Consider the following 13,247-nt stretch of genomic DNA (forward strand, 5'->3'; position numbering starts at 1 on the left):
AGTGTGACCTCTCACGCACTGCAAGTTGGGACAGAGCAGTGCGTTCTTCAAAATGGCATCCTCCATGTGATACTGGACAAAACCACGTCCAATTTGGTCTCAGTACCAAGCAGTGGACAAATCATCCAAAAAGGGGACTGTCTGGTTCAAAACCAGATGAATGGCCTGCCTGTATGTTAACCTGATTCATTCCCAAAGTATCATGTATCCTGTACATTGAATTAGGCTGGAGTCCTGCTGCCCTGTCTTCCTTCCACTGGCTCCTGTCTCCCACTGCTTCCCCTCAGGCTACTAACCCCACTTCTTCCCTGCTCCTTCCTAGTCTCAGCCTCCTGCAAACCCAAGTCCCCCCTCACTCATCTGCATTCTAAGGCTGCTCCCTCCTCCTTCACTGCTTGGGTCTGTTGAGCATTTTTTTCAGTCACTCACACAGCTGTCCATTGATGAGCATACAGTATCTGAGGCACACTCCTCTACACTGGGATAGCCTTCTTGTTTAATTGGCTGCCACAGCACATTTTAATCCCATCAGCAACTGCACAAACTATTTATAATCAGCTCTCTGATTACATTCCTAATGTCAATGTCCAAGTTAAAAGACTCTGTAAAAGTAGCAGAGGTACCGTATTATTCCCCTGTACAACCCCTCTCTCTCAAAGGGGGCTGTCCTGGCTGCACATAAAAGTGGCTACTTATAACTTCATTGCTAACAATCTAGTAAATATTAATAACTATCCAGTACATTCATACAGTGCCTCTCCTAAGTGTATGTAAGTCAGTGGGAGACGTGGGTGCACACTACATTTTAAAACTGAGCCACTCCTTTAGGACAGTGCCGGCTCCAGGCACCAGCACAGCAAGCAGGTGCTTGGGGCAGCCAACGGAAAGGGGCGGCACCTACAGCTCTTCAGCGGCGGGTCTCAGTCCCTCTTGGAGGGAAGGACCCGCTGCCGAATAATGAAGCGGTGGCGATAGAGCTGCCGCCAATCGCGGCTTTTTTTTTTTTTTTCTTCCCCCGCCACTTGGGGCGGCAAAAACCCTGGAGCCGGCCCTGCTTTAGGAGCCTACATATGGATAAGGTGCCTAGCTACAGGCATGCAGATTTGAAAATTTTGGTCTTAACCTCTTGTGCCTTTGTTTCCGTATCTATGAAATGGTGAGAACAGTATTTACCTACCTCAAAGGAGGGTTGAGGAGCTAAATTAACTCCTGTTTGGCTCCTACGCACAACAAGGATAAGTCCACTGGAAATAACTATTGTAAAGAGACCTACAGCAAAGAGAACAGCACCCCTGCACAGCACACAGGAGGGTGCTGGAAGGAATGCACACCTATTGGGACAGGCATGCATTCCATCCCCAAACCAAAGGGGCATGGCCTGCACAAGCAGGTCCATCCACCTGCCTGGAAAGCTGTGTACTGCAAGCTGGCACATGTTAGGAAGCACAACTGCTCCTGAGAGGAGTCTTTGCAGCAACATATTGTGTAGGTTCTCTGGGGGCCGCCATCCTGCCATGCACTCGTGGGGTGTCACTGCTACTTCTCCCCTCATAGGTGTTCGTTTCTAGGGCAAGTCAGTAGAACCTTATTTATCCAAATCCTCCGTTATCCGAACAACCAGTGTACACAGGTCCTGAAGCAGGCGATTTCTCCTGAGGCTGCTGAATGGTGCTGCAGCCTCTCACTTTCCCATTCTCCAGATTATCCAATTTTTTTATTATCCAATCTGGCTCTGGTCCCAATTAGACCAGATAAACAGGGCTCTGCTGTATGTCATTTTAATGATTTATTTCAGAACCTATAGAACAGGGTCATGTTCACATTGGTGAATGCTCAGCAGCCCACAGATATAGACCCACATTTTAAAGGCATTTAGGCATTACTGCACTCAAAAGAGACTCAGGCAGCTCCTAAGGCCCAGCACTTCAAAGGTATGACTATGCCTACCTCCCCGTGAAATCAATGGGAGTTAGGCACTTGTATATCTTTGAGGAGCTCGGTCTGAGTGCTTACTTCATCTCTGAAAATGGGACGTAGACATCTATGTCACTTACGTTGTGCAATGCTGAGCAGAACAACACCTAAATACCTTTACTAAAACTAGGCCAAACCTGGAGCTGTGCAAATAATGGGTTTTTTTTAGTTCTCTGGCAATTGTGAAATTTTTTTAAAGAAATCATTTGGGTCAAACTGAAAACAAAATTTTTCAGAATTTTTGACACATCCAGCAGTAGAAAAGAAAGAAAGCCTTTCCAGCTGAACCACATTTTGTCTAGATTTTGAGCAATTTTAAACATTTTTGAAAAAAAAAACCATTCTAAATAAGTTGTTTTGAACCAAAAATGTCAGATTTATTTTTCCATCGTAAACAATTCGGCAAAACCAATGTGAATTCATGAAAGGTTTTGGCATTGCATTTTTGGGGGCTGAAAAATTTCACCCAGCTCTAGCCATTATGTTCATGTGTAGCATGATACCAAGATGATGTATGTTACAGCATATATAGTATACCATTTTAGAGGCTGGTTTGTGGGTTACAGACCATAATAATAAACATAAAATAAATGAACTAGTGAAAGGAGCAGTTGTTCCTGGTTTTCATGTTATACCTGGATGCTTTTCTCTAATTTAGTTCAGTAGGCATCATATCAACCACCTTTAGACTTAGAGCAGACACTGTACTGGCTATTCATGTATGGCCTATTGTTTCTTGCAACTTGAGGTGCTATGAAGTTTCTGAATTCCCATCCCCATGCCTCCCATTTTAAAATTAAAAATATACATCAGAGATTATTTTATTATGATTATACTACCCAGTCAGGATCAGGACCCCAGTGGGCTGGAAAATGTACAGACAGAACATGAAAGACAGTTGCTCAAAGACTTTACTATCTCGGTAGGGACAATACGATAGGTCGAAAACAAATGAAGGGGGGGGCAAGAAGGAGGGCCTAGGGCTGCACAGTTCAGAGGCTTTATGAAGGGGTGTCTTTTTACAAAAATAAGACAAGTGAATGTGAATAACTAACAGGGCAAAGATGCATCTTTAATTTGCTGGCCTTTCTGCATTAGGTCGTGCAGGGGAGATGTGGAGGGGGTACAGGGAGGGGGGTTGAGAAAGCTACTTCCAGCTGAACTGGATAAAGCGGAACCCATGTTCTTATTTTAACACCAAAACTTGAAGCAATGACAGGGAGAAAAAGAGGAAACTATGACTTTTACTTTGAGAACATCTCAAAAAGAAACTCCAAGGTAGATTTCAAAGAGCAGCATTAATTATATCTTCTTAAGGAAAATTATAAGGTGCTGAGTGTTAACAGTTTCAACCACTCTCATTAAAGGTGTCATGGTTAAATAAGTAGCACGGATAATTTTTAATTAATATCAAGTGCTTATACTGTGATTTTCATCCATATATCTCAGACAACATAGTGTATGTTAACAGATCTTGATGCATGCCACAATACTGAAAAAGTTGTAATCTTACCTTTAAAGAAAGAAATAGGACACTTCGGAATGGCCTCCATTGCATGCTTTGGGTTTCTTTATTGTTAGTCACCAACATGTGTCTGGCTCCATACCAGTACTTTGAAGTTTGGGGTGGAGGTGCTGAAATCTGAACTTGATTCTGAATTTTGCACGTGGACCCCTCTCTTTGGAGTGGTTGGAGCCAAATCCCCAGCTCTCCAAATCCTTGAAATATGGGTTGAAACCCCAACATGAATGCTGAGACAGGGCTTCATTCCTAATTATGATATGGTGTGATTATGAACCCTAGTCCAGCTCCCAGAGGACAAGTGTCTCCACCCCAAAAAAGCCACCACTTCGGCTGGTGGTCTCAGCAGAGAAACAAGGATTGACTGGGCATGGGGCTGGAACTCCTAGAGGGAATCATCCCTAATGGCCAGGGTTAAAACAGTGGTTGGAGCACTGTGTATTGATACAAACTTTAACAACAAGTATGACTGTGGTTGGAAAAAGGCACCTGTAGACGTTGCTTCTCAGACATTTGTACTACTGTTTTTACTGCAGTAGTGCAGGCACCATCAAAAAAAACTGCCCACTGAATTCTTTTTTTTTTAATCTATCTTGTTTTTATTAATATCCACGACAATCCCAGCTTGATGCTTTAGCTCCAGAGTTACCTTTGTAGGCCTGACAGGCATGAAGATCAAAATGTGAGGCAAAATTCCTCTCTCTGGCCCAAACTATAGGTTTTTAATAACATAATCTGCATTTATTCTGCTTGCAAAGCCGGTTACCGTACTGTGTTCCTCTCTAAAATAGCACTACCACAGACACTGCAAAGGATTTTTAGCACTACATTTCTATAATTGCTGGATTATTTATAACTGTAGCACCAAGATCAGGGCACCATTGTGCCAGGTAGTGTCCAAACACATAGTAAGAGACAGATGCTGCCCTGGAGCTCTTGCAATCTAAACAGGCAAAGCAGACAAAGAAAGTCTTATCTTCATTTTAAAATGGGGAACTAAGGCACAGAAAGAGTAAACGACTGGCTCGGGGTCAGTCTCTGACAGAGCTGGGAACTAAATCCGGATGTCCTTAAGCCCAGTCCCAACCTCAACCACAAGAGTAGCTTTTCTGTACAATTAAACAAATGTTCAGTATGACAAAGGCGAAAGAGAAGCATGACTTATTCAGCATTTGTTGAGATGTATTGGCATCTGTAACAATTGCATTCTTTCCCTTTAAATATCCCATATTATAATGCTAATATGACACTCTAAGGTGATGCTTGCTTTAATCTGCAACCCTACATCAACAATAAATAAATAGGCCCCACAATATACAATAGGGGTGTAGTTGCCAGGAGGGCTGGTGCAAGCAAATTTGGGCCCCCCTGTGAAGATTGTTGATTAGGATCCCCAGGTGCAAGGCCCAGGATCCAGTGTGCAGTCTTTCTTCTCCTCCTGAAACTCATGTAGAGCTTCTCAATATGCAACGACAGTCAAAAAAGCTAACAGAATGTTAGGAACCATTAGGAAAGGGATAGTTAATAAGACAGAAAATATCATAATGCTCCTATATAAATCCATGGTACCCCGACACCTTGAATACTGTGTGCAATTCTGGTTGTCCCCTCTCAAAAAAGATAAATTAGAATTGGAAAGTACAGAGAAGGGCAACAAAACTGATTAGGGGTATGGAACAGGTTCCATAGGAGGAAAAATTAAAAAGTCTGGGACTGTTCAGTTTAGAAAAGAGATGATTAATAGGGGGTATGATAGAAGTCTATAAAATCATGAATGGTGTGGAAAAAGTGAATAGGGAAGTGTTATTTACCCCTTCACATTAACAAAAGAACCAGGAGTCACCAGATGAAATTAATAGGCATCAGGTTTAAAACAAATAAAAGGAAGTACTTTTTCACACAATGCACAGTCAACATGTGGAACTCGTTGCCAGGGGATGTTGTGAAAGCCAAAAGTATAACTGGGCTTGAAAAAGAATTAGATAAGTTCATAGAAGATATGTCCATCAACGGCTATTAGCCAAGATGGTCAGGGACAACCCCATGCTCTGGGTGTCCCTAAACCTCTGACTGCCAGAAGATGGGATTAGATGACAAGGGATGAATCACTCCAAATTGCCCTGTTCTGTCCATCTCGTCTGAAGCATCTAGCAATGGCCACTGTCAGAATACAGGATACTGGGCTAGATGGACCATTGGTCTGACCAAATATGGCTGTTCTTATGTTAGCTTGAGGGGATGAATTCCACGGGAGCAACTCAGGTGAACAGTAGATGATGGTTCTTGGTGAGTAGAGTTGGGAAAACCTGTGACATTCTCCAATAAGGGGCACAATAAAGGGCGGACATATCTTAATTCATAAGAGGCAGAAGTTGTTACAATCTCAGAGCTCTCAATCAGCATGGATATGCTTGTACTTCATACCATGCAGCACAGGTGCTGGAACGATCACACTAGCCTTTCAATCTGTCACTGGTAAGATGGGGCTCACCAATGCAGGAGTCTGCAAATTTGGTACTGTTGTCTGAATTCAAAGTCTAAGTTCCCCTGAGCCAATTGCTCATCAGGCCTGTCTGAACTGGGCCTGGTTACTAGACAAAACCATCTCTCTCTTGGAACTCGTTGATTCATTTTTGCCATGTTATGTATTAAGAAGAGAAAAAAAAATTCACATAGAAACCATTTCAAAATCCAACAGTCTGATGTTATTAAGCACTTTTAGATGCAGGCCCACAAAAGGCAATGCACACGCAGGCTGACTGAAATCACAAAACATTGATGTGCTAATGTTAGCCTGTGTGGGTTATTCTATTATCTACAGTGACACCAAGTGGTAATGAAGTAATGGTTCACATGCTGTCCTGTGATCTGCAGAGCTCTCTCTGTGTAGCTTGAAAGTTTGTCTCTTTTGTCAAGAGAAGCTGGTCCAGAAAAAGATATTGCCTCACCCACCTTGTCTCTGCGATCTGAAAGACAGACAGGATAGTCTGACAAGACAATTGTACGACCTATAATTATTAGTAGCATACCCTGTTTCCAAACGTATATGATATGATGGAACAAAAAGTATGGTGTGATTAAAAAACACCTTATTGTTACTGTTTCACTGATTTTGAATCATTTCTGTTAAAATTTTGATGATTTATTAAACCCAGACAATCTGCTCAGCATTGTACCAAACACAAAATGAAGATAGTTTGAAAATGAAGAGCTGACAGTGCAAAGGAGCAAACCTACCCTGTGTGCTGAGGAGCTAAATATCTAACTTTATGTTTGGACTTTTTATTTACAGCATGTTTTGTCTAAATTACCTAATTTTTAAAATAGTCACAATAAATTAATAAGAGAAGGGAAAGGGATGGCTGTGGGAACACCAGGTAACATAACAGAGCAAGTTTTCAAAAGTGGTTTTTAAAAGTGTGCCTGCAATTTTTATTTGCTTACTTGGGAGGGAAAGGGTTAGTTTAAGAGAAAAGAAAACCATTAAAATGTGAAGGTAATGGCACAAAGGAACATTCACAGGGGAATGGAATGTTAATGGCCAATGAAGATGTCATGAAATCTATGGGGCAGGACTTGGAAAATTGGACCTGTACAAAGTGTGAATTACTAACATACAGTATTACCAAGGGACCTGGCTATAACTGTAACCATCACATATAAGAAAGAAATATAAGGCTTATGAGAGCTTATATAAGCATATAAGGCTAAAGCTGGTGTCATTGGGCCAATTCTCCCCTCAGTTACATCTGTATGACACTATTGACTTGAATGGTGTTGGGCAGGTATGACTGAAAGCAGAATTTTGCCCTTCATTTAAAGATTAACCTAAATTATCTTGGTAACTGAGAATGAACCTTGAAACAGAAAATATGTTTAGGGCCTGGACTGTCATTGGACACAGTTAAACCATGACAATATTATAGAATAATCTTGGTAGCTTTCCATTTTTTAAACATTTGCTGTAAGAGACCTCAACCCTATTGTCCCTCTGCAAATGTGTGTGTACAGAGTCAATCCTTTACCTCTCTCTAAAAATGCAAAGTTTCAAAAAATTCAATGAATAGAAGATTGTTGGGGGCAGAATAGATCTGGACAAGGAGAAGTCTGGAGATAAATGTGAGAAGGAAGGGACAGGCAGTAGAAACAAAAGTGAAACTGTTTGAGCGGCATATTCCAGAAGTCTTGAGGTCTTTCTGATTTGAGATCTACCATACCATTCTCTCACTAGAAGGGAAAACCTATAATGGCAGCAGGCCGTAAAAGAGACCCAGTTTGGGAATATTTTAATGAAGTTCCTCTACCTGTGGGTAAAACAGGCATGCATGCAAAATGCAAATAGTGCAACAAAGAAATGCAAGGCCTGGTTACCCAAATGAAACAACATTGTGAGAAGTGTTCCTCCTCAGGAGGAAGCTGCGCTGAAGATGATGAAAGGAACATGTCTGAACATGCAGGATCTTCAGGTTGATAAACTTTTTTATTTCATACTTCTTTCTTAAGGACTGCCTGTCTTCCCTCTGGACTATTCTTGAATTCTCATGTTTGAGCAAAAAATACAGTTGTTACTCTATGGTACTATCATTTTAGATGCAGTGGATATAAAAAATAAATAGCTGAAATAGGCAGATCTTCCTTTTATAATTTCACTTTTAAAGTAGTACTGAGTGTCAGTGAATGCAATGAGTAATACTAAATGAGCAGTATGGTAATAATAATTAAATAACTGTATTGACTTATTTTGTTTAGGAGAATCCATCCTCAACATACAAGATTCTGAAGACTATCCACCATCCTATTCTACAGTTTCCGAGTTATCTGCCAATGACAGTGTTTCAGTCACATCATGTATGTCACACAGCCACAGTATATCACTAGTAGCAAAAAAGAAAAAAGAAAAATCTCCATCATCCAGAAACTACCATAGTTACGTTTGTGATAAGAACCAGCAGATTACAAAAAGAGGTAATTGATGAAAAAATTGCCCCGTTTGTTTATGCAACAAACCCTCCTTTCCATATGATTGAGAACCCACACTTCATTAACATGGTTCAGTCATTAAGACCAGGATACAGCCCACCCAACAGAGCAGATGTCGCAGGCAAATTGCTGGATAAAGTGTATGAAAGAGAAATTGAGCAGTGTTGCAAAAGGTCTAGAGGGTAAAATTGTTAACCTGAGTCTTGATGGGTTGAGCAATGTCCACAATGATCCTGTTGTATGTGCTTGTGTGACAACCGAAGAAGGGAACTTCTTCCTTACAGAAACATCAGGAAATGCACACACAGCAGAATACTTACAAGAAGTAGCAGTAAAAGCTGAACAAACTGTGAAAAAAAATTCAAATGTCTGTGTAGCGGGGCGGTCATCCCGCTCTGGCCCTGAAGGGGTTAAAACAGCACTGGGAAAGAGCTGCCCTGGGGAGTCAATAGGGTAGGCTGATTGGGAAGGCAGCCACAGCTGGGGCCATGCCCAATTAGGAGACAGCTGTGAGCCAGGAGCTGTGGCAGTCTCTCTCTAGCAGTGGAGAGAGAAGAACCTAGCTGTGGGGAGCAGGGTACCAGAGGAAGAGCAGTGCTGGGGAAAGGCAAGAGGAGCTGGGGAGCTCCAGCCTGGCAACTCCCCAGGCTGCAGGCCTTGTGCAAGGCCTAAAGAAGATACTGGGGCTGCAGACGTACAGTCTGGGGTTAGGCAGAGGCAGCTGGTCCAAACCCCCTTGCCAATGATGAGTGACCATGACAGACTGCAGTTTTCCCCAGTGAGTGGGGGCTAGATGACGACTGGCAGTAGCCACTGAGGCAAGGTGGGGATAGAGGGTTGGGGGTTCCCAGACTGTGGGTTACTGCTGGGGGCAGAACCCAGAGAAAAAGGGACACGGGGCCCCTAAGGCAGGCAAGACACCGGCCTGCAGAAGGTGCTCCGGGCTGGACAAGAGCCAATTCCCAGGATAACTAGCAGGAGGCGCCGCGCTGGTGAGTCTCACTTCGCTACAGTCTAATATGCAGCTTGGTCACAGACAATGCTGCAAATGTATCCAAGATGAGAAGAAATTATTTAGAAGAGAGTCCCAAGCTAATAACATCTGGTTGCAGTGCTCATTTGATGCACCTCCTAGCCAAAGACTTCAGTGTTCCAGAAATAAAAGCTAATGTTGTTGAAATTGCAAAATACTTCCGTAACAACCACTTTGCAGCAGCTGCTCTGAAAAAAGTGGGAGGAACCAAGCTAACTCTCCCATAAGATGTGCGATGGAACTCAGGAGTGGACTGTTTTGAGCACTATATCAAGAACTGGCCTAATCTGATGACAGTTTGCGAACAAAATCGTGAAAAAAATAGATGGCACTGTCACAGCCAAAGTTCTCAACATTGGGCTTAAGAGAAATGTTGAACACATGCTGAGTACCCTGAAGCCTATTTCTGTAGCCTTGAACAAAATGCAGGGAAATAGCTGTTTTATTGCTGACGCAGTTGAAATTTGGAAGGAACCAAGTGAGATCTTAAAAAGAGAAATATGCAATGACAGAGTTAAATTACAAGCATTAAAAAAACAAATGGGACAAGTACTATTTCCAGCTCATTTTCTTGCAAATATTCTCAATACTCGGTACCAGGGTCAAACCTTAATTGCTGAAGAAGAGGAGTTGGCTATGACATGGACATCCAGCAGTCATCCCTCCATAATGCCAACTATAATAAACTTCAGAGCTAATGGTGAACCATTCAAGAAATATATGTTTTCTGATGAGGTTTTAAAGAAAGTCACACCAGTGAACTGATGGAAGTCACTTAAGCACTTGGATTCAGAGACTATTTAAGAGATAATCTCACTTTTAACAGCAGTAGCTTCTTCTGCCAGTGTAGAAAGAATATTTCCTTCCTTTGAATATTTCCTTCCTCCTAATTCATTCCAAATTGAGAAATCGTTTGGAACCTGAAAAAGCAGGAAAGCTTGTTTTTCGTTTCCAGATTATGAACAAACAGGAAAATGAAGGTGAAGACAACTGAGTTAGCTGCAGAAGCCAATATTTTAAGTTTCTCATGTTGACCTGGCTGACATAGTCAATTTAATTTTTGGGTTTTTTAAAAAAATATTTCATTTAACCATTTTAGTTAAAAACAATTTTAACAAAAACAAACCAACAAACCTGATTTTTAAAAAACATGAGTTTAACTAAATTAAAAAATTCATACACTTGTTTTGTTAAAATATTATATGTTTGCTGTTAAAGAAAAAATTCCAGAATACATAACGTTGTTGTTTTAGTTAAATAAAACCATTTAAATGTCTGTCTGGTGATATTCTCCTAATATAGCATGGCAAGAAAGTCCTCCAAATATTAATGATTAACCTGTTGAATTGGAGATAGTTCACCTCCCAGTAACTTCATAAATATCTGCTTCAATTACCTTTGGTAAATGAAATAACCAAACTATCCTTTATCTTCTGATATAGCTGTAAAACTAATCTGAAAAGTTTTCAAAATAAATCACTTTAAAAATGAATATGTGTACCTTCTAAAAATGAAACCTACATCTATCTCTGAGTTGTGAAGGTGGTGTATTAAGGTTATAACAACCAACAAGAATGCACTTTTATGTAAAAATCCATGATTAAATCTTCCTGACTTGTGATTTAAATCAAATTGATTAGATCCACCCTGTTAAACAATTACAACCCCTACTCAATGGAGACCACAACCTGAAAGAAATCTTTCCCGAACCCCTCTGCTAGCCTTCCCAACCTCTCTAAGCTTATCATCCAGAAGCAACTTCCACAGACCAGGACACACCAATTCAAAGCCGCACCAGACCTAGCCATAACAACAGACTCCACTGCTATGATGATCAAAACCCCATACAACACACCTTTCAAGATCTGTGGGTCTTAAACATGTCTGTCACAACGTGTACCTCAGTACACTAAATGCCACAACAACTATTTAAGTGAAAAGAGACACTCTCAAATGAACTCACATAGGAAAATGATAAAACACAAAAACATCAGGTGAATACTTTTCACAAAACGCTCATCCTATATCTGACCTCTCATCCAATGGAAACCTGGCAACACCTTCACAAGACGAACCTGAGAGCTTAAATTCATAACTGTGCTAAAAATAATGGTCTTAATAAAGACACTGGATTTATGGCTTATTAAAGCAATCTGTACCCCATCTCCCCTTTTTATCTTATGACTGAGGGGGTGTTAATGGGCCACTTTACCTTGAATAGTCTTTTAGAATGTGTTTTAACTACTTATGCTAAACAATCTATTCCACCTCGTATTTAGTTGTGACACTCTGAGTACCTTTTCCAGACCTGAAGAACTCTGTGTAGCTCGAAAACTTGTCTCTTTCACAACACAGGTTGGTCCAATAAAAGATATTACCTCACACACCTTGTCTCATCAGTAACAAGAAGTTATCTGAGTAGGAAGTAATTTAGTTACTGGGAACTGGGAGCCCAGGATCCAAAGTCCCTGTCCCTTTCCACTAGGGAAACCACAACTGGAATCTCACAGAGGGCCCAATACAAGATGTGAAGCAGCTCCTGACACACACACAAAATAGGAGCTAAGAGCCCATTGCAGGATCAGAGCCAGAGTTTCTGTCCCCAAGAGAGGAAGGCATACTCAGTGAAAGAACCTACGCACCAGAACCATTATCCTGCTAGTTAAGTGAAGTTTAAGGAGCATTCCAAGTTACTTTGGGCTAGACTCACAAAGGGACTTAGGCACCTAAGGAGGCAGGTAGGTACCTAATTCCAACATTTAGGCACCACTGGCATTCATAAAACCCTGCTCAGCTGCGACTTAATCCTCAATAGGGTCCTAAGTTTCTACCAGTACTGTCCCATAGGTGCCTAAGTTTCTACCAGTGGGCATGTGCAAAACTGCCTAAGTGCTGATACTGCCATGCAGCCTAATGCATGCCTCATTTCCTACAAGATTCTCAAACCCCACTAGTCTCATGGGTGGGACCCAATCTGGTTTGTGTGATCTGGGCCTGCCTAAATTACACAGGACAGCTGGAGCTGAGAATTTTTGGCACTGGCTGCCCATCCTATTATAGCCAATAGCCCAGTGGTTAGGGCACCTGCCTACTATGTAGGATACCCAAATTTGAATCCTCACATACCTGATTTGGAACAGGGACTTGAAACAGGTCTCCCACTGCTCAGGTGGCTGCCCACTCAGCTTGCTGGCTTCTGTGACTCCCTTTCTTAGGCACCTAACTTGGGGGCTATGAATTCCACTGAGTGACGGCATTGCAACCCCTATATCCTCTTTGTGAATCTAGCTCTTCCTACCTAAAACTTTCATTGACATAAACTTTAATGAATATTCCATGCTGATTTCTGAGGAGTAAGACAGAACAGGGCACTGATCCCCATTTCTCTGGAGGGCTCCATGTGCTTCATTCTTATTAGCATTAAAGTGAGTTACTCGCATACACTAAAAACAAACAAACAAACAAACAAACAAACAAACAAACAAACAAACAAACAAAGCTACCCACTCAGAATAAATTAAAGCAGTAAGCCCTATCTCAACAGGGATCAGTAAATCTTCCAAAATACGTCAAAGAACAGACTGTTCCGAAATAAAAGCATTGTTCTGTGATTTTTATGTCTGTGTGGCACATGATCTTTATTTTTGCACTATCCAATTCCTTTCAAGCAGAGCTCTTGGATAATTCCATCCCATTAGTTAAGGCTCTACTCCTTCACCTAGATAGATGAATTATTAA

Source organism: Terrapene carolina, unplaced genomic scaffold (genome assembly GCF_002925995.2).
Source record: "Terrapene carolina triunguis isolate 2854851 unplaced genomic scaffold, T_m_triunguis-2.0 Scaffold66, whole genome shotgun sequence".
In the NCBI taxonomy this organism is placed as follows: Eukaryota; Metazoa; Chordata; order Testudines; family Emydidae; genus Terrapene; species Terrapene triunguis.